Raw genomic sequence first — 27,675 nt, forward strand, 5'->3', positions numbered from 1 at the left:
TAGAGTTTTACTGATGTCGAACTTGGCTCTTTGTAGATATTTCCTTAAATAGAAAAAAATAAGTGCATAGTTAGCTTTTAAAAATCCTTAATGATGACACAAACAAGCATAACAGGACTGTGGCACAGCAAAAATTAAGCGTGTTAGAATCAGCAAGGTCATACTTGCACAGACTGTATTAATACCAGCTGTGTGTTTTCATTACAGAGTCTAAGGCACCTTGGGAAGCAAAACTGGGACAAGCTAAATATGTTTCTATTCTCAGTAGCCACACAATTAAAGCTGGCTTTCAAGATTCTTAGTTAAATAAATCTGGATATAAATCTAGCCTAGCAATGGGCAAACTGTCCAGCCTCATCCATACTGTTTTGGCCAAATTTTTCTGTTTATAGCAGGTGTTTAACCAAGGAAATTGGCCTATTTATCTGGACATGGATAAAAACATAAAGAACTAAGCATGTTCTTACCTCTCAACCAAGCTTCTGCTCACCAGTGCACGTCACTAAGATCCCATCCTAATTCAGAAATTCTTTTTCTCAAGAGTGATGTAACTAACCATGAACATGTGTATGATGACTTCAAGACAGTAATTTTCAGTACTTAATCTGTTAGTAGGTGTCTGTTTGAAAGACACATTTGAGTTGAGCTTTGGGCTGGTTAAAGCAAAACCAGCCCACAACTCAATACTCGATCTGTATGCAGGTCAAGAAGCAACAGTTAGAAGCAGACATGGAACAACAGACTGGTTACAAACTGGGGAAGTAGTATGACAAGGCTGTATATTGTCACCCTGCTTATTTAACTTATATAAAGAGTGCATCATTCAAAATGCTAGGCTGGATGAAGCCCAAGTTAGAATCAAGATCGCTGTGAGGAATATCAATAATCTCAGATACACAGATGACACCACCCTAATGGCAGAAACTGAAGAGGAACTAAAGAGCCTCTTGATGAAGGTGAAAGAGGAGAGTGAAAAAGCTAGCTTAAAACTCAGCATTCTAAAAACAAAGATTATGGCCTCTGGTCCCATCACTTCATGGCAAATAGATGAGGAAATGATGAAAACAGTGACAGACATTTTTTTCTTGGGATCCAAAATCACTGCAGATAATGACTGATGCTGTGAAATTAAAAGATGCTTGCTCCTTGGAAGAAAAGCTGTGACTAACCTAGACAGCATACTAAAAAGCAGAGACATTGCTTTGCCAACAAAGGTCCATCTAGTCAAAGCTATGGTTTTACCAGTAGTCATGTATGAATGTGAGAACTGGACCATAAAGAAAGCTGAGCATGAAAGAATTGATGCATTTGAACTGTGGTGTTAGAGAAGATTCTTGAGAGTCCCTTGGACTGCAAGGAGATCAAACCAGTCAATCCTAAAGGAAATCAGTCCTGAATATTCATTGGAAGACTGATGCTGAAGTTGAAGCTCCAATACTTTGGCCACCTGATGTGAAGAACTGACTCACTGGAAAAGACCCTGCTTCTGGGAAAGACTGGAGTCAGAAGGAGAAGGGGACGACAGAGGATGAGATGATTGGATGGCATCACCGACTCAATGGACATGAGTTTGAGCATACTCTGGGTTTTGGTGATGGGCAGGGAAGCCTGGAGTGCTACAGTCCATGGTGTTACAAAGAGTCAGGCACAACTGAGCAACTGAACTGAACTTAAAGCAAAATAGAAGTGGCAAGGAATACATGCATGTGGGGTTTATGATCACAGAAAAATAAGAAACTTTATTCAGAACTGTTGCAGTACTAGTGTATTCTTTAAATAATTTTAAGTCATGTGTTTTGCCAGTAAGTCCATCTTCTCCACAAAATAGCTGAGGAAATTCAGGATCATCACAGTTGACTTACTTGTCATAGATTATGCTGAATTAAGTGCCTGAATTTGGAATATAATTTATATGAAATAACTCTGACTGAAACATTTGTCACTCCATTAATCTGTAGGCTCAATTCACCTAATCTGGTTGATGAAGTAGTTTCTCCCCTCATGTAAAACCATTTTATAATTGTGATCAGCACTTAAAAGCAGGAAATCCTTCTTTGATCAAGCAAATTTACTTCTAAGCCTTCCAAGGTATTACAATGCGCTATGTTTTTTCTGACTTCTTCATTTACCATGCTGAGTACATTGCATCCTTTCACTGAATGCCATCAAAATACCTTATAACAATATTTGCATTACTTGGATAACTCAGTTACCTAATGGTTATGGCTGCTGATTTCAAGTTAATTTTAAATTGAAATTAGTAATTAATTGATATATTTCAAATTCATTTATAAAGCAAATGTTTATAATTAACCACCTTTTGGAAGTTATATACAAAATTTTTATTTTTAGATTCTTATTACATCTATATATGTATTTTGGCACCATGTAAAGCTGTCTGTTTGTATACACTCACATATATTAAATAGTCAAAGACATATCAAATACATGTAAACAAATAAGAAACTCATAACTGCAGTAATTATATCAGATACAGTAACATCCTACAAAGTGCCATTTTCTGTGTGTGACATATTTAAGTATTTACTCTATTTACACATTTCAATGCTACTGGACTAGAACAATTTTTCCATTTTCCGTATGTAAAATTTAGAAAGGTTAATTAACCTGGCTGATTTCACATAGCCAAGCAGTGCTGCTCCAGATATTCAAATTCAATCTTACCTGACTTTGCAACTCACATGTCCTTCATTTCACTGCTCTTTTAGCGCATAGACTCTGTTATTACATCTTAGTAAAATATGTATACAGTCCTAACAGGTATAAAGCAAATTAAGTACAGTTTTGTGGCCTGATTCACTCAAATCAACAGTAATCCCTTCTCATATTTCATGCTAGAGCTAAATCAAATTATCTCAACTTTGAAATGGCATCACTTTTTCAACAACTATTAGAATTTTATTTTTGTACCTCCTGATGCTCCATGTAATAAATGAGTTAGATTTGAAAGAAGAGTCCATTTGTAGAAAACCATACAGATCTACTTCTGACATTATCTCCCAAGAACAAATGTTTCTACATTTCCTTACACTATCAAAACAAACATACAAAAAAAAAGATGTCTTCAATATGTCTTGGTGATTAAATCTTAGATATGAATAAGTGGGGAAACACTACAAAAGCAGAGACACTGAAAAACTACTAGAATATGGTTAGGATGGTGACGTGACTGAGAAGTCCAAACATAGGCACAATATGGAAAAGACTGGGATATCTGAGTGTGTTGTCGACTCAAGGGGAGACATCTGATACACTCCCATATCTCTGAATGATTGTCATGTGCACACCACGTGCTGTATCATCCCATCAATCTCACGTGGAGAGATATCTTAAGAAGCAAGCGTTGATATAACCATTGTGAAGAATGATGAGCACCCTCTGGTGGTCAAGTGGTCACTCTGATGGTCAAGTGGAATCTGGATAACAAAAAGTCGACCAGAATCATGTGCCCAAGGCTGGAGGTGTTTTCTTTTTTATTTTCTTTCCATTATTCATCTACAAATTGCAAGATATACATTTAGAGTATAGGAGTCAGATTTGATTATATACCTTTCAATTCAAATCCTGAGAGTCTCCTAAACTTTCAACACAAGACAAATACATTGATTCTAAACCGTAAGAGATTACCCCTAGTATTCCAGGCATGAATAGGATGACATTTATTAACTTTCCTGAAAAAAGAAAGAAAAAGGTGTGTGCAGAAAATAGAAACACAATTTTGACCTGTAGTTTGAACCTGAAACTGCTTAGGAAATACTGAACTCAGTTAAAGCAACACTGAGATACTCTGACACTTATGGAGGTAATTTTCTTGGAGCTTTTTCTTCTGACTTTACCTTTCACGTGCATTTTGCAGGCTGTTCCAATCTTTCCTTTCTTCAGTATGTTTTTATTGCCTCTCATTGTTTATGTACTTGTAGCTTGGTAGGCTGCAGTCCATGGGGTCGCTAAGAGTCGGATACGACTGAGCGACTTCATTTTCACTTTTCACTTTCATGCATTGGAGAAGGAAATGGCAACCCACTCCAGTGTTCTTGCCTGAAGAATCCCAGGGACAGGGGAGCCTGGTGGGCTGCCGTCTATGGGGTCACACAGAGTCGGATATGACTGAAGCAACTTAGCAGCAGCAGCAGCAGCAGCTTGGATTTTTAGAAAGTGTTCTTATTTTCCACGGTTTGACTCTCACTTATCTCTAGGGACTCAGCTGTCATTCTTTTTAAATTTTCCTGTTTCTCTGTCTTCTTTAAATAAAGACCTCACTCTACAGAGTGCCATTTACTGGGACATCAATCTGGGGAATCTTTCTTTTGCGGGGTATTTTTATGTCCATCCTGGACCCTTGAGTAGTAAGGACAAGTTTTATACATCAACTTATATCAATTATTTCAATACATGAAATAAAGTTCATAAAAACTTGAAGTATACTTGGGATTAGTGAAAAGTCATTCTTTCACTGTTCACTGTCTGTGTACTTCAATATATCTTAAGTTCCCTGTAAAAAGGATTTTTGTTATATTCTTAATGATGGACTGGATGACTATGGTGTTGGAGCAGACTCTTGAGAGTCCCTTGGACAGCAAGAAGATCCAACCAGTCCATCCGAAAGGAAATCAGTCCTGAATACTCGTTGGAAGGACTGATGCTGAAGCTGAAACTCCAATACTTTGGCCACCTGATGCGAACAACTGACTCATTGGAAAAGACGCTGATGCTAGGGAAATCAGCGTCAAAAGACTGGGAAAGACTGGAGTCAGAAGGAGAAAGGGATGACAAAGGATGAGATGGTTGGATGGCATCACCAACTCAATGGACATGAGTTTGAGTAAGCTCCGAGATTTGGTGATAGACAGGGAAGCTTGGCATACTGCAGTCCATGGGGTTGCAAAGAGTTGGACATGACTGAGCAACTGAACTAAACTGAATTGAAACAGGATTTTTGATGTATTCTTAATGATTTAGTTTAAATCTCTTCAGGTGAATGTCAAAATTCTAACAGTTATTTCCTCCCCAAAGAGAAGAGTCTGTACTTCAAAGGCAAAATGAAATGATAAATAACATCTGTTGGGTTTATGTTTTGAAGAGGTGATTTCTTGGAAGAGAATTATAAAGGGCAGAGAAAGAAAACCTTAATTTGTATATTAATGTTTTCTAAACTGGCTTATTGAACACAAAACAATTTTTGCTTAATATGTCTGTCTATCTGTCACTATCTACCTTTTCATTATCAGAGTAATATGAATTGGAAAACTGGGGTGGGTCTTGGAGAGTACAGGGAAAAAAGGGCAGAGTAGATTATTATGCTCCACTACTAGATCTGAGATGGTACTAGAGTGACTTGAAAGGTTTTCAAACTTTTTTTTTTCTTTTCTTTTAGTTCAAATGACCAAAGTTGCAGCCTTAGGTGGGGAGTTGAAAGACAAAGAAATTTTGAATGTGGACTTCAACATGCATTTGGAATTCATACCAAAATGAGAATCAGAAATCTAAAACGTTTGCCCAAAAAGTTGAGTAATCATGATCTAACCTGACCTTGAAAAATAAATGCTTTATTCTATGAGATTTATGATGAAAAGTGTGGGGTTGCAGAAATAGAGCACAACAAATATTTGAGTTCACAGATTAATTTCATGGTGTTTCTAGATGAAGAGCCTCTTGACAGCAAAAGTGCAAATGAGTAACTGGGATACTAAAAGATAGGTATATGTCTTTCTAGATTATAGGAGCAAACATAAGCCAGCAAAAGGGTGCCAGCCATAACAAAGAGAAAATGCATCCCAAGAAAACAATGATTATGCACGTAGAGAGAAGTTCTATCAATGTTGCCAAAAGGGCAATGCACAGTAGAGGAAAAGCAAGGTGGGCACATATCCAGGCATATGGCAACAGCATTAATTTGGGATCCAACCTGTGTGGTATTCACTGCTCACATACCACTTGCCTTAGTCATGGATGATTCAAGACTGAGTGGAGCTGAACCCAAAAGATGCAGGTTTCAGTGGAGACAGCTGGACAAAGTAGGACTTGGCAGTTTAATCACTGGACTAAAGGGGATACCTAAAATTTATTTTTTAGACATGGACTAATGATTTCAGAGACCACAAAACTTAGTTAATTAAGAAATTAATGTGTTTTTTTTTTTTTTACTTTACAATATTTTATTGGTTTTGCCATACATCAACATGAATCCACCACGGGTGTACACGTGTTCCTAATCCTGAACCCCCCCTCCCACCTCCCTCCCCATACCATCCCTCTGGGTCATCCCCCCTGCAAAAAAAAAAAAAAGAAATTAATGTTTATAGCAAGAAATGAAAGGCCAGCTTTGGTTCAAACATTATATGAAAGTATAGGACATGTAGTATAGCCCAGAAATAGAACAACAAAAGATTAAGTGTTTTCAAATGAAAATCAAGTGATAGAAACATGACTGCTGCTCCTGGTAAAACTTTCACCAGTTCCCTGGCATCTAGTGAAGAGTAATTCACAGTAATTCGTAACAACATACAAACCATACAGACAATTTTTGTTAATCATTAGTGAATTTTTCCTCTAGTGTCATATCTTACTACACTACATCTGAAGTTGAAGAGCAGATGAAACGTAATTTTTAGGCAGATTTAAAGACTCTAAGTGAAGTTAGTTTCAGAATTTTCAAGGACTATTTCAAATAAGTAGATCATGCATTTATATACAAATATATAAAAGTCTAGATTAGACCTTCCTCCATGTCATTGTATGTAGAGAAATAGTTCTTATTTTCAGAATAAAGGTTTTTTTTTTTTTTTTTCCAGAATATGGTCCATAAACAGAGAGACAGAGACAGAAGACAGAGAAAGAGAAAGAACTTGTTCTCTTAACCTGTTACTTAATTTTGTGCCTCAGAAAATTATTATTATTATTACCCTATTTTATGTTCTCTAAAAAAAAAATGTCATCACCACCCAGGTCTCTGAGTTGCTGTGAGGTAGATTGTAGGTTGATATAAATTTTTTCTATGAAATGTTAATACATGAATACATGACTCTTTCAGTGACTGTTAGTAAGCTTGACTTCTAGACAATGCACGCAAAGTTTGTTCTTCCTTTCTTATCCCTGCCATCCTTTTTAAAAAACAGATAGATTTGATTTATTGATCTCTTCTTCCACGATTGACTTTTTCTTGAAAACAAAGTGGAAATTAACACTAAGAAAGAGCTTTTTTTCTTATAACTATTTTAAAATATTCTTCTTTGTTATTTTATCAACAAACTCTGTCAAGTGTTTATGATGAAAATAGAGACACAGGAATATACAAGTTTCATCACTTTTGGTATTTTGCCAGTGGACAGTTTAGTATCTAATTATGAGCCATAAAATTTCCAGCAATTTTGAAATTAAGAACATGAACATTACAAATTAGACTGCATAAAATTTCACAAAGCCAGTGAGCTCTAACTGCCCTTTGTGGAAAATTTCTGAGATTGCAACTATGAGGCATGAGAAATTCACCAATTAAAGTGTCTTTAAATGTTGACACTGAAAAATATTTTAGAGGATAACAAATGCAATTAGTTGCCATTATTATCATTATTTTATTTTAGACAGCTATTAGTATAAGGAAAGAACTGCAAATTTTGAATTCAGAACATTATAAATTTGACATTCAGTTCCATTATATGCCAGATGTTTGAATTCAGCAAATGATTTATCCCTTTGATTTTCAAATCTCTCATACATAGGAAGGAGAAGATGAAACATAATTTAAGGCTGTTATAAAAGTTATTAATACATAATTATATTAGTGTTTGGAACAATGACAGAGACTGGCTTTCATTATTAATCATGAAACTTGGATGGTAGCGGCTTAACAAATCCTTAATTATACATAATGCTTTCTAATTTACAAAGCTCTTTTCTTATGCATTACCTATTTTACATAAGGTAAGTGAAAAATATAACAACAGCTCACCTTTCTTGACTGCTTGCTATATGATAGGCACATTATTGATCCTATTACATCCATTTTCTCATTCCATTCTAAACTGAAACTTTGGTATAGGCTATAAATTGTGATTTAGAGATAAGGAAACTGAGGCTTAGAGAGATTAAGTTGTTGAAAGTTCCCAGTAAGTGGCGAGCCAAAATTCAGCATCTCGTTTCTGACATCAGAGCCTGAGTTTGTAAGCACTGAACAATATTACTTGCTGAAATATATGACTGAATTAAACCAGAATATATCTTATACAAATGATGCTGAGTTTAGGTGCTCTTAGTAGTATTTATATTATTTCTGTATATTTTCTGGAAGATTTTGAAAAACTAAAAAATATTTTTATAGCATACAATGACCTTTTGGAATTCAGGAGCCACAAAATAATTGATAGGGGCTTCCCAGGTGGCTCAGTGGTAAAGGATCCTCCTGCCAATGCAGGAGAGGCAGATTCAATCCCTGGGTTTGGGAAGATGCCCTGGAGAAGGAAATGGCAATCCACTCCAGTATTCTTGCTTGGAGAATCCCATGAACAGAGGAGCCTGGCGGGCTACAGACTGGCAGGCTACAGCCTGGGGGGTTACAAAAGTGTTGAACACAACTTAGTGACTAAACAACAAGATAATTGATAACTTTGCCCAGTTAATTTTCAACATCAATATTATGTTCATCAGATTCAGAGAGGCATATATGATGATGCAAAATAACTTTGCTATGACTATTTATATTTTAAGAGCTACAGGTGACAGAAATAGCTGAAATTAAATATAAGTCATATTAAGAAATATAATACACTTGTATTAGGGTAAACAATTCTTGAAGAGCTTCTTCAATTATTTTTTCTAATAAAATATAGATTATTTTCAGCATAATATAGGTCTATGAGTAAAGAGGGTACTTCATTATTTGACTATGAATTTCAACTTTTAAGCTTGTGATACAATGAACTATAATTTACTTTTCATTTCCAAGTGTGAAGTTCTGGTTCAAAAAAAAGACTATCACATAAATAATACTGTTGCACAATACATATTAGTGACTGTAATTATGTGTTATGCCATTTTAGTTACCTGCTTATCATACATTTGTAGATATATGCTTATGGCTACATTACTGCAAGGTTTTAGGCTATTTTCTGATCTATGAAGGGCTACTGCAGCCAAGAAAACTTCCTGGCTTTGGAATCCGTCCATTTTTTTGACATTAATATTATTTTTAATATGTTAATATATATAGTTTATAATATCAAAGTACCAAAAAATATCCCTCAAAATAGTATTTTTTTTTTACTTTCCTTCAATTAAAAAAATATATTTATTGATTTCCAAGGCACAGTTTGTGTTTCCTGGGGAGAAAACCCTGAAATGGAAATCTGTGTGCAGAGACTTCACCAGGAGAGTATTCTTGGGATCACCCTCTGCAGGGGAGAATGAACAAGGAAAGAAAGAGTACTTCCCTTATTTGGCAGAAAGAGAAATACTCTGAAGCAGTATCAACAAGGAGTCGGAAAATCTTAAAGGGTTTCCGGAGCTGGGTGAGCCTTGCTGAATTGTGGTGCACCGGGGCAAGGTGACTGGCTCTTTCATAGCCCTCTCAACTGGTCATTGCATGCAGGCTGCATCTAGAAGAAAGCATGGGCTTGTGTGAGGTGAGTCTACTCAGCTGAGGGCACTTGACAACTGGGCATACGGTGGGTGTGGCCCAGTGGCAGTGGCAGGTAGTCCTCAGTTGTCAGCTTTCCTTGGAGAGAACCGACTTGTCCAATGCCAGGACACATTTCTAGTGACCTATATTGATTGACTGATCAATGTAAGGGTAGAGAAAACTCTGATATGAGCTGAATTATAGCACCACCCTCCAATTTATGTTGAAGTCTTAACTATCCCCCATATATATGGCTGTACTGAAGATAGGACTTTTAAGTGAGGGGAAATCTCGTAAGGGGAAATCTCTGCTCTGGTAGAACTAATGATCTTTTAAAAGAAGAAAAGAGACCAGAACTCAGTCTTGCTTCCTCATGTGAGGATACAGAAGGAAGGCAGCCTTCTGCAACCAGGAAGAAATCTCACCAGAAACTGAAACTGCCAGAATATGCCTCTTGGAATTCTCAGCTTCCAAAACCATGAGAAAGTACACTTCCTTTGCAAAACTACCCAGCCTGATAGTTTGTTGTGGCAGGCTGAGCTGACTAAGACATTCTTCCACTCTTTTTTTTTTTTTTTTCGGAGCTCTTTGATTTTTATTTTTTTTATTATTTTTTTTAAATTTTATTTTATTTTTAAACTTTACATAATTGTATTAGTTTCTGATTCTATTTTCCAGGCAACATAATTTTCATGGTTGGAACTGGAAGAAGTATGAGAAAACAGCTACTGGAACATCCATTACCCAGCCAGAAAGGAGGACTACATTACATGTGGTAAGTAAAGCACATATCACCTTTGGCACAAAATAGTGATGCAACTGTTGCAAGCTTTATCATCGGTAGAATAAGGTGGTAGAGCAGTGAAAAGAAATTCATGGGTGCAGTTTATCAAGGGTATGAGTGAACTGGTGATTGCAAGAACAGTGGAATCAGATGGGTATTGCTAACAAAAAATGATAATAGTTGAGATCAATTAATTGGCATTTCAAAGCTAAGTGTTAAATCCAGAGACCTGTTTTCTTTAAAAAAAAAAGTTTCCGTTTATTTTTTATTAAATGTAGTTTATTTACAATTTTGTGTTAATTACTGCTGTAGAGCAAAGTGAATCAGTTATACATACACATACATTATTTTTAATATTATTTTCCATTATGATTTTTCATAGGCTATTAGACATAGCTTTTTGTGCTCTACAATAGGACCTTGTTATTTACCTGTTCTATATATAAAAGCGTACATATGCTAACCCCAATTTCTCACTCCATCCTTCTCCTAAACCGCCCTGCTTGGCAACCACCAGTCGGTTCTGTATTTAATCCAGTTTCTGTTTTCTCTAATTCTGTTTCTATTTCAGAGACAGAGTCATTCGTGTCATATTTTAAATTCCACATTTAAGTCATATCATATAGTATTTGTCTCTCTCTTTCTTTTTACTTTCCCAGTATGATAACCTCTAGTTGCATACATGTTGCTGCAAATGGCATTATTATTATTATTTTTTTTTCCTGGCTGAGTAGTATCTCATATACTGGATCTTCTCTTTCCATTCATCTGTTAATGAACATTTAGGTTGTTTCCATGTCTTGGTTATTGTGGATAGTGCTACTATGAACATGCTGCTGCTAAGTCGCTTCAGTCGTGTCCAACTCTGTGCGACCCTATGGACTGCAGCCTACCAGGCCTCTCTGTCCATGGGATTCTCCAGGCAAGAACACTGGAGTGGGTTGCCATTTCCTTCTCCAGTGCATGAAAATGGAAAGTGAAAGTGAAGTCGCTCAGTCATGTCCGACTCTTAGCGACCCCATGGACTGCAGCCTACCAGGCTACTCCATCCATGGGATTTTCCGGGCAACAGTACTGGAGTGGGGTGCCATTACCTTCTCTGACTATGAACATAAAGGTGCACGATTTTTTGGAATTAAATGTTTGTCCAGATTCATGCCCAAGAGTGGGATTGCTGGATCATATGGTAGTTCTATTTTCAAGAGTGCTCCCTAGTCCTTGCCTACAGGAAGCTAAGGCGATTTATTTGATTAACTGTACATGAGGTAAAGAGAAATATTACAAATTTTTCAGCACTGTTGAACACAAAACAAAGTTGACCAAAGTGTCATCAGGGATTCTCTGTAGGAATGGATCCACTGAATACTAGGACCACCCTGTGGTCAATCATATAATCCCCAAAGAGATGTGTGTATTAGTACAAGCTTCCCAGTCTTTGGGATAGAGTTATGACATTGAGGAAGGCCACATCGAAGCCATTAAATTGATCTCACTTCAGCTAAGATGAAAAAGTTAAAAACATCACATCTCAGGTTAAATGGCAGAAATTAATATCACTTTTAAACACATCAAGGATATAGAATTTATTCTTTTATCTTTACAAATTTCAAAAATCCCTACAAACAAGCAAATGGATTATGGAGAATAATAGTGGATTCCTCCAGATGCAACCAACTAGTTAGTAGCTCAAATTACTGCTTCTGTCCAGATGTGGTATCCTAGCTATAAAAGATGACTATGACTTAGATACATGGCCTACAGCCATTCATGGAGAAAATGAGTCCACCCCTATCAGAAAAGATGATTAAGCTGGTTGCATTTACATGGAACTGACAACAGTACACATTTCAAACTTTGCTCTGGAGGTTTGTTATGTGCCCTGAATTCTATCACAATATACTCTAAAGAGATATGGAGCATCTGGAAGCTTCCTAACATAATAAAAGGGTGCATTGTGTCAATGAAATTATATATTCAGACCAATGAGCAAGATATGGTTGGCATGCTGTAGTCTTGGCAGGACATTTGGCGTCCAGAAGAATATTCAAGGGCCTGCCACATCAGTAAAACTTTTAGAGGAAGTAGAGGTCTAAGGCATGCTAGAATGTTCTCCAAAAGTAAAAAAAGCACTTATTCACCATGTACATCCTAAAAGAAGGAGGTTGCTTTCAGTTTCTGAGGCATAATATTGTGTTTTACACTTGGGAATACTGCTTTGACCAGTATACTGGGTGACACAAAAGCTTGCCACCTTCAGGAGCTCAAAGGAAGAAAATAGTTTGCGATAGATGTAGGCTGTACTAAAAGTAGTCCTGATGTTTGGCCCATATGATCCAGCAGATGCTGTGATATTACAAGTATCATTGATGGGAAAATGTATTTTGAAGAGCTTATTATAAGCACCCCGCCCCAGAATAATCATAATGCTATTAAGCATAATTAGAATTACTGAGATTCTGGAGCAAGACCATGACAAGTGCATGAGAGATTCTACACATTAGAAAAATAGCCCTTGGCATGCTCTCAGACTCTGCTAGAGTTAGAGGGCCTGACCGTGAGTCATCAAATGATTTTAAAGCTCTGAATGCCCACCATGGGCTGGAGTTTGTGAGATCCACCAAGTCATAAGATCAGGAGGTCCAAACAACCAAGTAGATAAGCTGGCAGAGCTCAGTTCAGTTCAGTTCAGTCGCTCAGTCGTGTCCTGCTCTTTGTGACCCCATGAACCACAGCATGCCAGGCCTCCCTGTACATCACCAACTCCTGGAGTCCAGCCAAACCCATGTCCATTGAGTCAGTGATGCCATCCAACCATCTCATCCTCTGTCGTCCCCTTCTTCTCCTACCCTCAATCTTCCCCAGCATCAGAGTCTTTTCAAATGAGTCAGCTCTTCGCATCAGGTGGCCAAAGGATTGGAGTTTCAGCTTCAGCATCAGTCCCTCCAATGAACACCCCAGACTGATCTCCTTCAGAATGGACTGGTTGGATCTCCTTGCAGTCCAAGGAACTCTCAGGAGTCTTCTCCAACACCACAGTTCAAAAGCATCAATTCTTCTGTGCTCAGCTTTGTTTATAGTCCAACTCTCACATCCATACATGACCACAGGAAAAACCATAGCCTTGACTAGATGGACCTTTGTTGACAAAATAATGTCTCGGGTTTTTAATATGCTGTCTAGGTTGGTCATAACTTTCCTTCCAAGGAGCAAGCGTCTTTTAATTTCATGACTGCAATCACCACCTGCAGTAATTTTGGAGCCCAGAAAAATAAAGTCAGCCACTGTTTCCATTGTTTCCCCATCTATTTGCCATGAAGTGATGGGACCGGATGCCATGATCTTAGTTTTCTGAATGTTGAGCTTTAAGCCAGCTTTTTCACTCTCCTTTTTCACTTTCATCAAGAAGCTCTTTAGTTCTTCTTCACTTTCTGCCATATGGGTGGTGTCCTCTGCATATCTGAGGTTATTGATATTTCTCTTAATTCCAGCCTTGCTTCTTCCAGCCCAGCGTTTCTCATGATGTACTCTGCATGTAAGTTAAATAAGCAGGGTAACAACATACAGCCTTGATGTACTCCTTTGCCTATTTGGAACCAGTCTGTTGTTGCACATCCAGTTCTAACTGTTGCTTCCTGACCTGCATATAGGTTTCTCAGGAGGCAGGTCAGGTGGTCTGGTATTCCCATCTCTTTCAGAAGTTTCCACAGTTTATTGTGATCTACAGAGTCAAAGGCTTTGGCGTAGTCAATAAAGCAGAAATAGATGTTTTTCTGGAACTCTTGCTGTTTTGATGATCCTTCAAATAGTCTGTCTTGACGACCTAGTGTCGGCACAATGGACTCGTGTGTGGCGTGGGCGTGGAGGCTGTGACAGGCTGTGCAGGTCCAAGAGCTGAGCTCCCTGGAGCTACTAGTATCACTAAATATCCAACTTTAACAGGACGGAGACCAGCACTTTCCAAAAAACCAACAGGTTTCCTGCGGGAGAGTTCTTCACATAGGACAATTTCTATTAAAGAAAAACCCAGTTTTCACATCCTCTGGATATGGTTTTGCTTTTCCTGTCCTCAAACACGTAGCTAGCACCACTCTCTGAGGACTTACAGTGGTTTGGTCTCAGGGGTACATGAGCCCACACAGTATCATATCAGTTCAAATGATGCATTTAAGGCCACAGAGGTGTGGAAATGGGACCATAGCTTGGATTCTACCAGTTACATTGCATACTATATGACAGAGACCCTCCAAACCTAATAGGAAGCTGAATAAGTCTCTTGAACACTCAGCTGAAACATTGCTTTATTTAAAAGAAAAAAAAAAAAAACTTCATGAAAAGAGGTAATATCTTCTAGGATATTGGTAACCTCTTTATGTTTTTCCAGCTTTATTGAAGCATAGTTGACAAATAAAAATTTGTATATTTAAAGTGTACAATGGGATGTATATACTGTGAAATGATTCCCACAAGTAACCTAAGTAACATATGCATTACCTCACATAGTTACCATTCTTTTGCATGCAGTGAGATTTTGAGATCTACTCTCCTAGTAAATTTCAAATATACAATACATTATTATTAGCGTACTTTTATTATAAATATAAGGGAAATAGTTCACATATTCAGTTAATTGATATGACTGTAACTTAGGAGCTCTATAACTAAGTATTTATAATAGTGTCCAATTAATCTCTATTATTCAATAAAACATACATCCATGTGATTAATTTCCTTAGTAATGACATGAAGTAAAATTGAGTTCCATGTCAATCTTATTAAGCATTGTACTTTGGGAAGAGGTTAATTGCAGTCATATAGTTACATGATTTCAGAGCTGTCAGGAATCTTTGGAATCATGTGGTACAATTTCAATATTTTACTTAATAGAAGATGGACTCAGAAGTCATAGACAGATATTCCCTCACTTCCAGGACAGTACTCTCTTATCTCTGCTGATCTGTAAGGAGATTTTCAATGAGCAGCTGCTCAGCCTACTAAGATTGTTTTTCTTAAAATTGAGTCTGGTTCCAATCAATCTGGATTTCTGAATTCTGTGATTGAAATTTTTTTGTTGTTGACTTGAAGAAGAAAACTATTGTACTCAGCTGCTCCCTCCTATCTGCAGTATCTTATCTTACTCACCTTTTTGGCTCTCTAAATACCTTATCAATACTTAATGTCCTTTCCAGATTGCTCCATAAAGCAGGAAAGGCTTTATGAGAAAAGCTGTTCAATACATGTCCAAACCAAATGATGGTTTATGTCCTTTATTTTTGAATGAGTGGTATGGTATTCTGCAAATACCTTTTCTGTTTAAAGACAACTGGCTATAATCGTCTCCGCTCCCTCTTTCACTTTAGAGACTATTGAGTTCCCTGCCTGGTTGCCTCTCCTTTTGTTGATTGGCTTGTCCATGAAGTCGAACATTACTGGACTGTGCTATTCTCAGTTGCTATGAGTAAAGAATTGTAAGCAGGATCAATTGTGTGTCTAGTTTTTCCCGAGCACCATATGACTATTTAAATTTCATGACAAAGTTGAAAGAATTTAAACAGCCAAAGGAATACATGAGAAATTCAACATTTAGAGTTTAAGAACATTACAAAGAAATAGTAAATAAGGTCACTCATTATTTCCCAAGTGATCACTCATTTATTTACTCACTTATTATTTAAGCAGACATTTACTGAACATATGCAATATATTAGACAGTCTGCTATTTATTGTCTAAGACACATGCAGGTAAGACATTGTGTACCATTGCCTTTAGTGAGATTTCATTATTTTATTCGATTAGATTACCAAGTGATGTGCGAGAAAGGAGAAGCAGAGGAAATGAGAACAGACCATGGATTGTGTTCTGAGAAACCTTGATTTAAACAACAGGTAGAATACACAAAATGATTCGAAATAGAAAGCCCCAGAGTAAGGGACTTCGTGGGAGCCAAGTGAGATGCGTAGTAGGGAAAAAAAAGGCAGGGGATGGTGATGAGTAGAGGAAACGCTGCAATACCACTGAGGAAAAACATGATAAGGATTTCAAATTAAGGAGTTTATTATGTCAATTAAATGGAAGACCTTCACTAGAGATTTAAGAATTTGTGAAGAGGAAAGAAGAGAACGAAAATTGAAGTGGGACCCTGAATAAAAGTAATTGTTTGGGTATTTTAATATTAGCTGTGTTCTTTATGGACTTCCCTACTGGCTCAGACGGTAAAACATCTGTCTACAATACACGAGACCTGGGTTCCACCCCTGGGTCAGGAAGATCCGCTGGAGAAGGAAATGGCAATCCACTCCAGTATTATTGCCTGGAAAATCCCATGGACAGAGGAGCCTGGTAGGCTACACTCCATGAGGTAGCAAAGAGTCGGACACGACTGAGTGACTTCACTTTCACTTTCACTTTTAAGAAAACAAAAAAAATACTGATCTTTAAATACCATTAAGAGGAAATCAGTGGACAAGAGAGCAGATAATGAACAAGGTAAATTCCTTGTGAGAGACCCCAAATTCAAGTGTTAGGTGGTAAAACAGATCTCCTTCTCTTTGTCTGGAATGAAAGGAAGGGCGGAGGCAAATCTCCTCTTGGTTTAAGAAAATCAGAGAAAAGTCCACCGGATAAAAGAAAAGTAGAATGCAGTGTAGGACAATTGTAGAGATAAATAATGGAAGAGCAGGTTGAAAGAACAGAAAAGCAAACTTACTAGAAATAAAGTTACTGTGGGAACTCCTAAGTCAATGTTTGAAGAAGACCATAGATTTTTAATAACATCAGTCTGTTTGGTTACATGATTTATGTTTTCTCAAGATGCCTACATTCAAGAATCTCAAGGGTAGATATTTTTTAAGTGTTTTGGCAGAGTGAAGACAAAAAAGGTAAAGGGAAAAGGAAGTATTAGATATGGGTGATATATCAGAATACTGGATTTGCATTAAAATCATTTATAGATCTATGTAAAAAACAGACAGGGCTTCCCTTGTGGCTCAGCTGGGAATCCTCCTGCAATGTGGGAGACCTGGGTTCAGTCCTTGGGTTGGGAAGATCACCTGGAGAAGGGAAAGGCTACCCACTCCAGTATTCTGGCCTGGAGAATTCTGTGGACTGTATAGCCCATGGGGTTGCAAAGAGTCGGACATGACTGGGCGACTTTCATTCTCACTCAAAAAACAGACAAGCTATACACAAGTTATGATCTACCTTGTGGGAAAGCAAAGGAAGACGAGATCAGAATATCTTTACAGCTTCAGAGTTTGAGTACATCAGGTAAAGACAATGCTTAGAATGAGCCCATAAGAATGAATGGACCACCCAGAGAGATAGTACGGGGAGGGAGGAGGGAGGAGGGTTCAGGATGGGGAACACGTGTATACCTGTGGCGGATTCATGTTGATATATGGCAAAACCAATACAATATTGTAAAATTAAATAATAAAATAAAATTAAAAAAAAAAAAAAAAAACGAATGGAAAGACAGGAGTTGAGTAGAATAATGTCAGAAACACAGTTAAGGAACTGAAAAACCAGGTCATTAAATGGGCCTTTCAGCCTCATCTTGTTATTATAAAACAATCAACTTGTTTACACTAATAAAATTCTCATTTTCAGTATCTCCATCCATAAAATATAACTGAGGATATCTATGATTAATTTCAGCTGTAAATATAGTGTGGAAGTATGAATGCTATTCAAGTTTCACCAATGTGCATACAAAACTATTTGTGTTATTCCATCCCTGGAACTTCTTACACCAAAAATTTTTCTTTTGATAAATTTATATAGCTAATTCTGTTACCTAATTGTATTCACTGGCTTATAGAGAAAACTAGTGGATTTTTGGAAGAAAGAAAACAAAACAAAACAAAAAAACCTTTGATTAATGTATTTATATTTACATTTGTGAGGGTCAATGAAGCAGCATTGGATGCACTTCTACTTCATCAGTCATGCAAATCACATTCATACTTTATATATTTCTTGTATTTATAAATTTTTAAGAACAAGTTAGGGGAGTTAATTTGATACCAGCAACAAAAATGGTTGATTCATGAACACTGAAAAATTGAGGAGAGGCCAACTGAGTCATTTTTTAAAAAGAGAAAGCAATCATATCAACTTTAAGAGCCCAAACTTAATCGTTTTAGTTGGTGGTAAGTACAGAAAATAAAGCTGGCAAACAAGAAGACATTGAAAATTCTCTCTAAAAAAGCAGATTATAACTTATATAAATTTAATTTTGTAAGCCAAAATGATAAAGAGGATTTCATTTTGGAATTTTATAATTGCCATTTTGAAATGTATTGACTTTTGGAAAGAATCTCCTGCTAGAACTCTCATTTTTAATAGATAAATTTATATCTATGTAGGTATAAAATGAAATTTTAAAAAATGATTGTTCACCATCTAATTTGCTAAAACATTTCAAAATCAATAGATAAAACTAATTTTACAAGCTTTGTTTTATAAACATATATTTCAAAGAAAGATACAATGATAGAAGCAATAAGTTTTTTGTGAACATGTTGAAGCTAAATAATTATAAATTTCTTAAAAATAATAGAATTAAGAATATATCTTCTAATATAGCTTGCTTTGAATGCTTACCAAGTATTTCAACACTTAGATATTTTCTCAATCAGGAATATATGGTCTATATAGAAAAGTAAGCTAAAGAAAGCAAAATATTATTTTTTCATTTTAAGTACAACTTTTAAGAAAATTATAGTATTTTTGTGAAAAATGTTTAAAATGCCAAAGTCACATGGAAACAAATGTACCTTGTTCAATAAAATACCAATAACATGCAATTAATGATAACCGATATGACTAAGAAACCAATTGCAATATGTCTATTTTTTATTTGAACTATAGTTGATTTGCAATATTGCATTAGTTTCAAACACACAGCAAAGCGATTCAGTTTTATATGTGTGTATATATATTCTTTTCCAGATAAATTATAATTATAAAATATTGAATATAGTTCCCTGTTCAATTCAGTTCAGTTCAGTCACTCAGCCATGTCCAACTCTTTGTGACCCCATGGGCTTCCCTGTCCATCACCAACCCTAGAGCTTGCTGAAACTCGTGTCCATCGAGTTGGTGATGCCATCCAACCATCTCATACTCTGTCATCCCCTTCTCCTCCTGCCTTCAATCTTTCCCAGCATCAGGGTCTTTTCTAAGGAGTCAGTTCTTTACATCGGGTGGCCAAAATATTGGGAGTTTCAGCTTCAGCATCAGTCTTTCCAATGAATATTCAGGACTGATTAACTTCAGGATTGACTGGTTGGATCTCCTTGCAGTCCAAGGGACTCCAAAGAGTCTTCTCCAACACCAGAGTTCCCTGTGCTGTACAGTAAATCCTTATTCATTTTATATACAGTATTGTGTATCTAATAATCCCATATTCCTAATTTATCACTTCCCCACCCTTTTTCTACCTTGGTAACTGCTATATTCTAAACAACATGCAGGTAATTTTTTAACTTTTTGTAGGTACATTTTTTAATTAAAAAATGTTTTAATATTTGAGTGGAGCAATATTTTCTTTAGGTTCACCAATAAAATAACACCAGTTTGTCAATCAAAAAGTACATGATGTTTGTTGAGATATAATTGACATAATATGTATTTGGGTTTTACAATATAATGATTTAATATGTACATCATTTTATGTGTTTTTATTACCTTTTTAACTCTCAAAATGTCCCCATTTTGAGAATAAATTTTACGATTATCCTAATTCTGGTATTGAGAAGTTTAAAATAAGCAGTAGGGAACCACTGAAAAGTTCTGTGCAGGGTTTGCTTAATAACGTTTGTGCTTGAGAAGATAACTGCCGTTTGTTCCTGGGAAAGAAAGAGAATTGAATCAGACTTTGAGGGATTATAACAAACAGAAATGTGCTAACTTAAACTTTTCCTTTTCTTGAAAATTTTAAAAGGGCACTCCAAGGAATTAATAAAATACATCATATGCCTCAGCTAGTAAAGCATCTAAATATTTTTTGTTTGTTTGCTCTGAAAATCTATAGAGACACTTTTCTTTAGACTGAAAAGCATCAAGATGTTTTTTAGAGAGCACTGTAAATAAATTATCTTTGGGCAAAGAAAAGTATTCTAGTTGTACTTCACTTTATTCTAAAGTTGGAAAGTAAGAGCATATTGAATTTTCATAAGTCTGGCAATTTTAAATTAACCAGGGAATAGCACTTTAAAGAAAAGAATTATTTTTATAATGGAAATAATACTTTTGTAGTGCAAATTACAACTCATAACATGTGTTTTGTAAATTCACATTTACTAAATCTTTAACTAGCAGAGTGCATAAGTACTCAAAAATGAATGTCTTCCCAAAATGTTTTAAAAAACGATTGATTTAATAAGGAAAAATAATGAATGTTTGATCTGAGCAGGTACAGTGTTAAAGGAAACTGCCCATTCTGAGGAGGGATAATAATGAATAAAGCATAATATGTATCCTTCAGTTCTCAAAGTAAACAAGGAGGCAGACACGGGCTGTGAAAAGCATCATAAAATGTTTTGGGTTGTGAAACCATAAGTAGGAGGAAAGAAAGAGAAATTAATATTTCCAAATTCATTCATTTTGGATCTCAAAGCGTCTCATGGGAGAACATAGGATAGAAGTAGGGTTGCCAGATAAAATATAGAAGGCACAGCTAAACTCAAAATTCAAATCAAATGAATGTTTTGTTTTTGTATAGGTGTGTGTAAGGCCTCCTTACATATGCTGCTACTGCTGCTAAGTCGCTTCAGTTGTGTCCGACTCTCTGCGACCCCATAGACAGCAGCCCACCAGGATCCCCCGTCCCTGAGATTCTCCAGGCAAGAACACTGGAGTGGGTTGCCATTTCCTTCTCCAATGCGTGGAAGTGAAAAGTGAAAGTGAAGTCGCTCAGTCCTATCTGATTCTTCGCGACCCCATGTACTGCAGCCTACCAGGCTCCTCCATCCATGGGATTTTCCAGGCAAGAGTACTTGAGTGGGGTGCCATTGCCTTCTCCATCCTTACATATAGAGTGTACTTATAAATACTTTTATATATGTATGCATATTTATTGTGAAATAATTACCACAATCAAACTGATTAATATACCATCACCTTATATAGTTTCCATTTTGTGTGTGTATGTAGGGAGAATAAATAGGATCTAGGGCTCCTGAAGTGACGTTAGTGGTAAAGAACCAGCCTGCCAATGCAGCAGACACAGGTTTGATCCCTGGGTCAGGAAGATCCCCTAGAGTAGAAGATGGCAACCGTTCCAGTATTCTTTCCTAGAAAATCCTATGGACAGTGGCGCCTGGCAGACTACAGTCCATGGAGCCACAGAAAGTCAGATACAGTGTGAGACTGAGCAGGCACCCATGTTGTTAACTATGCAATGCATTATATCCTCAGAACTGACTCAGTTTATAATGGAAAGTTTGTACCCTTTGACCAACATCTACCCACTCTCCACTCCCTACCCCCGAGTAACTACTGAAATACTCTTTGATCCTACGAGTTTGACTTTATTATAGAATCCACATATAAGTGAGATCATACAATATTTGTCTTCCTAGGTCTGGCTTATTTCACTTAGCATAATGTCTTCCAGGTTTATCTGTGTTGACAAAAACAGTAGGATTTCCTTCTTTATTATGGCTGAATATATGCCAAATTTTCTTTATCCATTCATCCATTGATAGACACTTAGATTTTTTTCTATATCCTGATTATTGTGAATAATGCAGTAAACATATGGGTACAATATGTTTTTAAGATATTTCACTTTCTTTGAATATATATCCAGTAATGGGATTCCTGGATATATGTATATATTATATACATATATGTTAGTTCTATTTTTAATTGAGGAATCTCCATAACTTTTTCCATAATGACTGAACCAATTAATATTTCCACCAACAGAGTACAAGTGCTCCCTTTTCTCCAATGCCTGTTATCTCTTATCTTTTTGATAATAGCCATCCCAACAAATATGAGATGATGTCTAATTGCAGTTTTGCTTTGCATTTCCCTGGTGATTGGCAACACTAATTACCTGTTCAGGTACATGTTGGTCACACATACGTTCTTTGGAAAATTACCGGTTTAGGTTTTTGCCCATTTTTATATTTGCTGTTGATGATGATAAAGATTATTATTACTATTGAATTTCCTGACTTATTTATATTTTGGAGGTATTAGCCCCTTATCAGATATATGGTTTGCAAATATTATCTCTCATTGCCTAGGCTGCCTTTTTATTTTGTTGTTCTAGTGAGGATTTCCATTACTATGTTGAGTATAAGAGGGCATTCTTTTCTTGCCCCTAATCTTAGAGGAACATCTTTCAACATTTACCATTGAATATGATGTTAACTATGGGCTTATCACATGTGGCCCTTATTATGTTGAGGTACAGTCCTTCCATACCTAATTCGTTGTCAGTGTTTATAATGAAAGGGTGTTGAAATTTCTCAAGTGCTTTTTCTGCATCTTTTGAGATGACCATATGAGTTTTGTCCTTCATTTTTTTAATGTTTATGGTTTCCTAATTTCATTTGTGTGTCTCTGTGTTCTGCTGTATCTCATATCTCATTATGCTCCTTCAAGATGATTATTTTAAGTTCTTTGTCAGGCAATTCATAGATCTCCGTATCTTCAAGGTCAATTACTGAATCTTTATTACATTCTTTTATTGGTGTCATACCTGCTTGATTCTTTGTGATCTGTGTATACTTTTGCTGGTGTCTGTGCATTTGAAGGAGCAAATCTCATCTGGTCTTTACAGATTGTTCTTGACAAATAAAGACTTTCTCTGCTCCCCATCCTGAGCCCTCCTCCCTCCTCCGTCCCCACTCCCTCCCTCTGGGATGTCCCAGTGCACCAGCCCCTCGTTTTGATGTTTGGCAAAACTAATACAGTGTTTCAGGTTTAAAAATAAAATAAAATTAAAAAAAAAAAGAAATCAAAATGTAAAAAAAAAAAAAAAAAAAGACTTTCTCTGACCAATTCCCATAGCTAATGATAATATCTCTGAAATCAAAGTTATCCTGTGGTGGATGCAGGTTATGAGGCTATTGCTGAGCCTAAGTCCCTTTGTAGTTGGTGGGCCTGTTACCAGGGGCTCGGGCTAGTGTGAATGCTGTCTGGTAACTGAGTGAACAGTGTTGATCTTGATTGGCAAGAAGGTGCTAGGACAAATACATGCTTCAGGGTCCATAGTGGGATCTGAAAACATTAGTCCTCTCATCAGGTTCATGGATGGGTGTGACTCCCACCAATTTCCTTGAAGAACATCTTCTAGGTCACTAAGCATGTCCCTGGGTAGGCAAGTCTGGCCCAAGAGCATGGCTGAGAAGGGGTCTGGGTCTCAGAGTTGTATTAGGGTTCATAGCCCAACTTGAGATCTGATGTTGGAGGATGGATGGGTATGTCCCCTGTCAAGTCCCCAGGTGGCCAGGCATGCTCCCTGACCATGGCTGGGAGAGACTGGAACTGAATTATAGGATTGTTTCAGGATCAGCAATGGGTCCAGTATTGGTGGTCTTACCTCCAGAGGTATAGATATGCATGTCTTCTGATGGATCGCAGGTCTGGGTGGCAGAATTCCTCATGGGCTACAGCTGAAAGGGATTGAAGTCTATTTGCAAAATCATTTAAAGATCTGCTAACAGAACAAGTTTGGTTTGTCTGCCTCCAAAGACTGATGGACCTGTTTCCTAGAAAAATATTGGGTTTTCAGGACTACTTATGGGTGGTGGTAGCTGGTGAGGACTATAGCCAAGAATAGAAGTGTTTTAGAATCTCTGGGGGTACAAACAGTTGTATATCCTGATGGGACATTGGGCTACCAGCACTGCTTCTGGACTGTAGCTGGTGGAGGCTGGAGCTCAGTTATAGGGCAATCTCAGAACCTACAGTCAGCTTGAGTTTGGCAGGCTTGCTTCCCAGCACTCCCAGACGACAATCAAGAGAGGCTAGGGCAAGAGCTTCAGGCCACATTACAGCTCACTTCAGAGTCTGCATCTGGGATTTAGGTCTGTGTGCCCATCACCATGTCACCAACAAGTGTGATTCCTTTAAGGCCCCATGATGTATGGTGCTGCTGGCTGGATCAAGGCCAAATGAGGCTGTAGCCAAGTTAGGGGGAGTGTAGAGCTGTTTCTCTATCTGTAACCCATACCATTATCAGCTGCCTAAGCATGGGCCTACTTTCTCAAAATAGCTCTCCTCAAGTTTGTACTCCAGCAAGATTTCAAGATCTCCTATCTGGACCCCTTTGCACATTGTTCATGGGGTTCTAGAGGCAAGAATACTGGAGTGGCTTGCCATTTCCTCCTCCAGTGGACCACATTTTGTCAGAACTCTCCACTATGACCCATCTGTCTTGGGTGGCCCTTCATGGCATGGCTCATAGTTTCACTGAATTATGGAAGAATCTTTGCCACTACAAGACTGTGAAGGGGAAATCAATTTTTATTGGAGAATAGTTGCTTTCATTCATGCTAGATGTGTCCGACTCTTTATGGCCTTATGGACTATAGGCTCCTCTGTACTTGGGATTCTTCAGATAAGAACAATGGACTGGGTTTCCATGCCCTCTTTCAGGAGATCTTTCAAACCCATGAAACAAAATCCACATCTCCTGCATTGGCAGGCGGGTTCTTTACCACTAGCATCACCTTCACTGACTACACTAAAGCTTTTGACAGTGTGGATCACAAGGAACTGTGGAAAATTCTGGAAGGGATGAGAATAGCAGACCACCTTTCCTGTCTTCTAAGAAACCTGTATGCAGGTCAAGAAGCAACAGTTTGAACCAGACATGGAACATCAGACTGATTCAAAATTGGGAAAGGGGTATACAAACTGTGTATTGTTACCCTGATTATTTAACTTCTGTGCAGGGAACATCGTATGAAATACCAGCCTTGGTGAAGCACAAGCTAGAATCAAGATTGCCGGGAAAAATATCAATAACCCTAAATATGCAGATGATACTACCCTAATGGCTGAAAGTGAAGAGGAATTAAAACATCTCTTGATGAAGGTGAAAGAGGAGAGTGGAAAAACTGGCTTAAAACTCAACATTCAAAAAACTAAGATCATGGCATCTGGTCCCATCACTTCATGGCAAATAGATGGGGAAAAAGTGGAAGCAATGACAGATTTTATTTTCTTGGGCTCCAAAATCACTGCAGATTGTGACTGCAGCCATGAAATTAAAAGATACTTGCTCCTTAGAAGAAAAGCTATGACAGACCTTAGACAGTGTATTAAAAAGCAGAGACTTTATTTCTGACAAAGGTCCGTCTAGTCAAAGCTATGGTTTTTTCAGTAGTAATGTATGGATGTGAGAGTTGGACCATAAAGAAGGCTGTGCACCAAAAAGAATTAATGCTTTCAAATTGTGGTGCTGGAGAAGACTGTTGAGAGTCCCTTGGATTGCAAGGAGATCCAACCAGTCCATCCTAAAGGAAATCAATCCTGAATATTCATTGGAAGGACTAATACTGAAGCTGAAGCTCCAATACTTTGGGTACCTGATGGGAAGAGACAACTCCTCGGAAAAGACCCTAATACTGGGATAGATTGAGGACAGGAGGAGAAGGGATCAACGGAGGATGAGATGGTTGAATGGTATCACCAACTCAATGGACATGAGTTTAAGCTAACTCCTGGAGATAGTGAAGGACAGCGAAGCCTGGTGTGCTGCAGTCCATGGGGTCTCAAAGTTGGACATGACTGAGTGACTAAACAATAGCAACAACAAAATTAGATCCTAAAACTCCTACAGAGAAACTTTTATCTGTGGGTGGCTTCCAAGTTATCGTTGCTGAGAGCGGATATAAGTGAAGAATCCTTTTTTCTGCTATCTTGCTTAGGCAAGGTTCAAGGAAGGCAATTTATAGTAAGCTGAAACAACTAGACATCTCAAACTCATTAAAAAAAAAAAAAACCTCTTGCAATGAATGATGTTCATTCTTAATACATATATCTTCAGCTTTATAAATTACATAAGAATCCATTTTTAGTCTTTTTAAGAGACCATTTTGGGGACATTTTTCTTTAATCAATTGAAATTAATATCAGAAATTTATAGAGAACAAATCAAATCAGTGTTCTCTGCAAATATATTTGGAAATATAGTTAAAGCAACATTTACATTTGGTGACAAGTGTCTTTATAAACAAAAATTGAACAATGGCCTAATTAAATGCCTGTCACATACAGAGAATTATTTGTTTATTCTAGTAATGGAGTCTTTTGCTAAATTCTAATAGTCTATGTTGAAATATATAAAAAATGCAAAACAAATTAAAATATAAGTTACACGAGGTTGTTAACGAATAATAAAAATAAATGTATTCCCACTGCAAAAAAAAAATCATCTTTATCAATAGGATATAAGGGCAAACTATTTGAATCATTATGCAAATAGAATCAGACTTTGAAATAGTTTAACTAAAAAGTTAACTTACTTCATGTACATTTCATCTTAGGCCCTCACTGAGAGGCCCTGCTAGCTTAGATTTTGCCTTTGCATAAATAAGAACAGAAAGTTGCCTGTTCTAGATGGGAATTTTCAGACACAGACACACTCCTGCCAAAAAATCTCAGGGAAACACTTGTCAAGAGAAATGGGTTGAATTCATGCACACTTCTCCCTCATGCCCAAGCCCTCCTGTGTAAGTTACTATGTGTACCACTGCATAGGTTGGCCAGGACTTGTTGGAAACTTCCACTGAAAAGCCCGTCTCTATCCATCCCAGGTAGACAAAAGTGAGTGGGAACAAACTTTAGAATAGAAGCATAACATTACCTTAGGAAAAAAAAAAAAGCCAGCATGAATCCAAAAGGTATGCTTATACAAACAGACACACACACATCTACCTACCTACCACAAAAATTGTAAATTGACAGCAATAAAGCTTGATTTTTCATGTGGCTATTTTCAAGTGACAGGAGAGACAAATTGACAGGAAGGCAGGCTAGCAAAGCAAAGGCCAAAGTATTGGAAATGAGAGATGATTAGCACACTGAGGAGCATTTTAGAAGCAGGGCTAGAGAGAAAGTTTTAACAGCATTGCATTGCTTCTCTTCTTCTCATGATTGCTATCTTGAAATCCTCTTAACCCAGAGCTAAGTGGATGGCAGAATGATCCCTTGCTCCTCACTAGAATAATATTCCATTGGCCCTATATATACTATTGCAAATAAGAAGTATTTAGGATTCAGACTTGCAGA

The sequence above is a fragment of the Bubalus bubalis genome, chromosome 12, assembly GCF_019923935.1.
Source record: "Bubalus bubalis isolate 160015118507 breed Murrah chromosome 12, NDDB_SH_1, whole genome shotgun sequence".
NCBI lineage: Eukaryota > Metazoa > Chordata > Mammalia > Artiodactyla > Bovidae > Bubalus > Bubalus bubalis.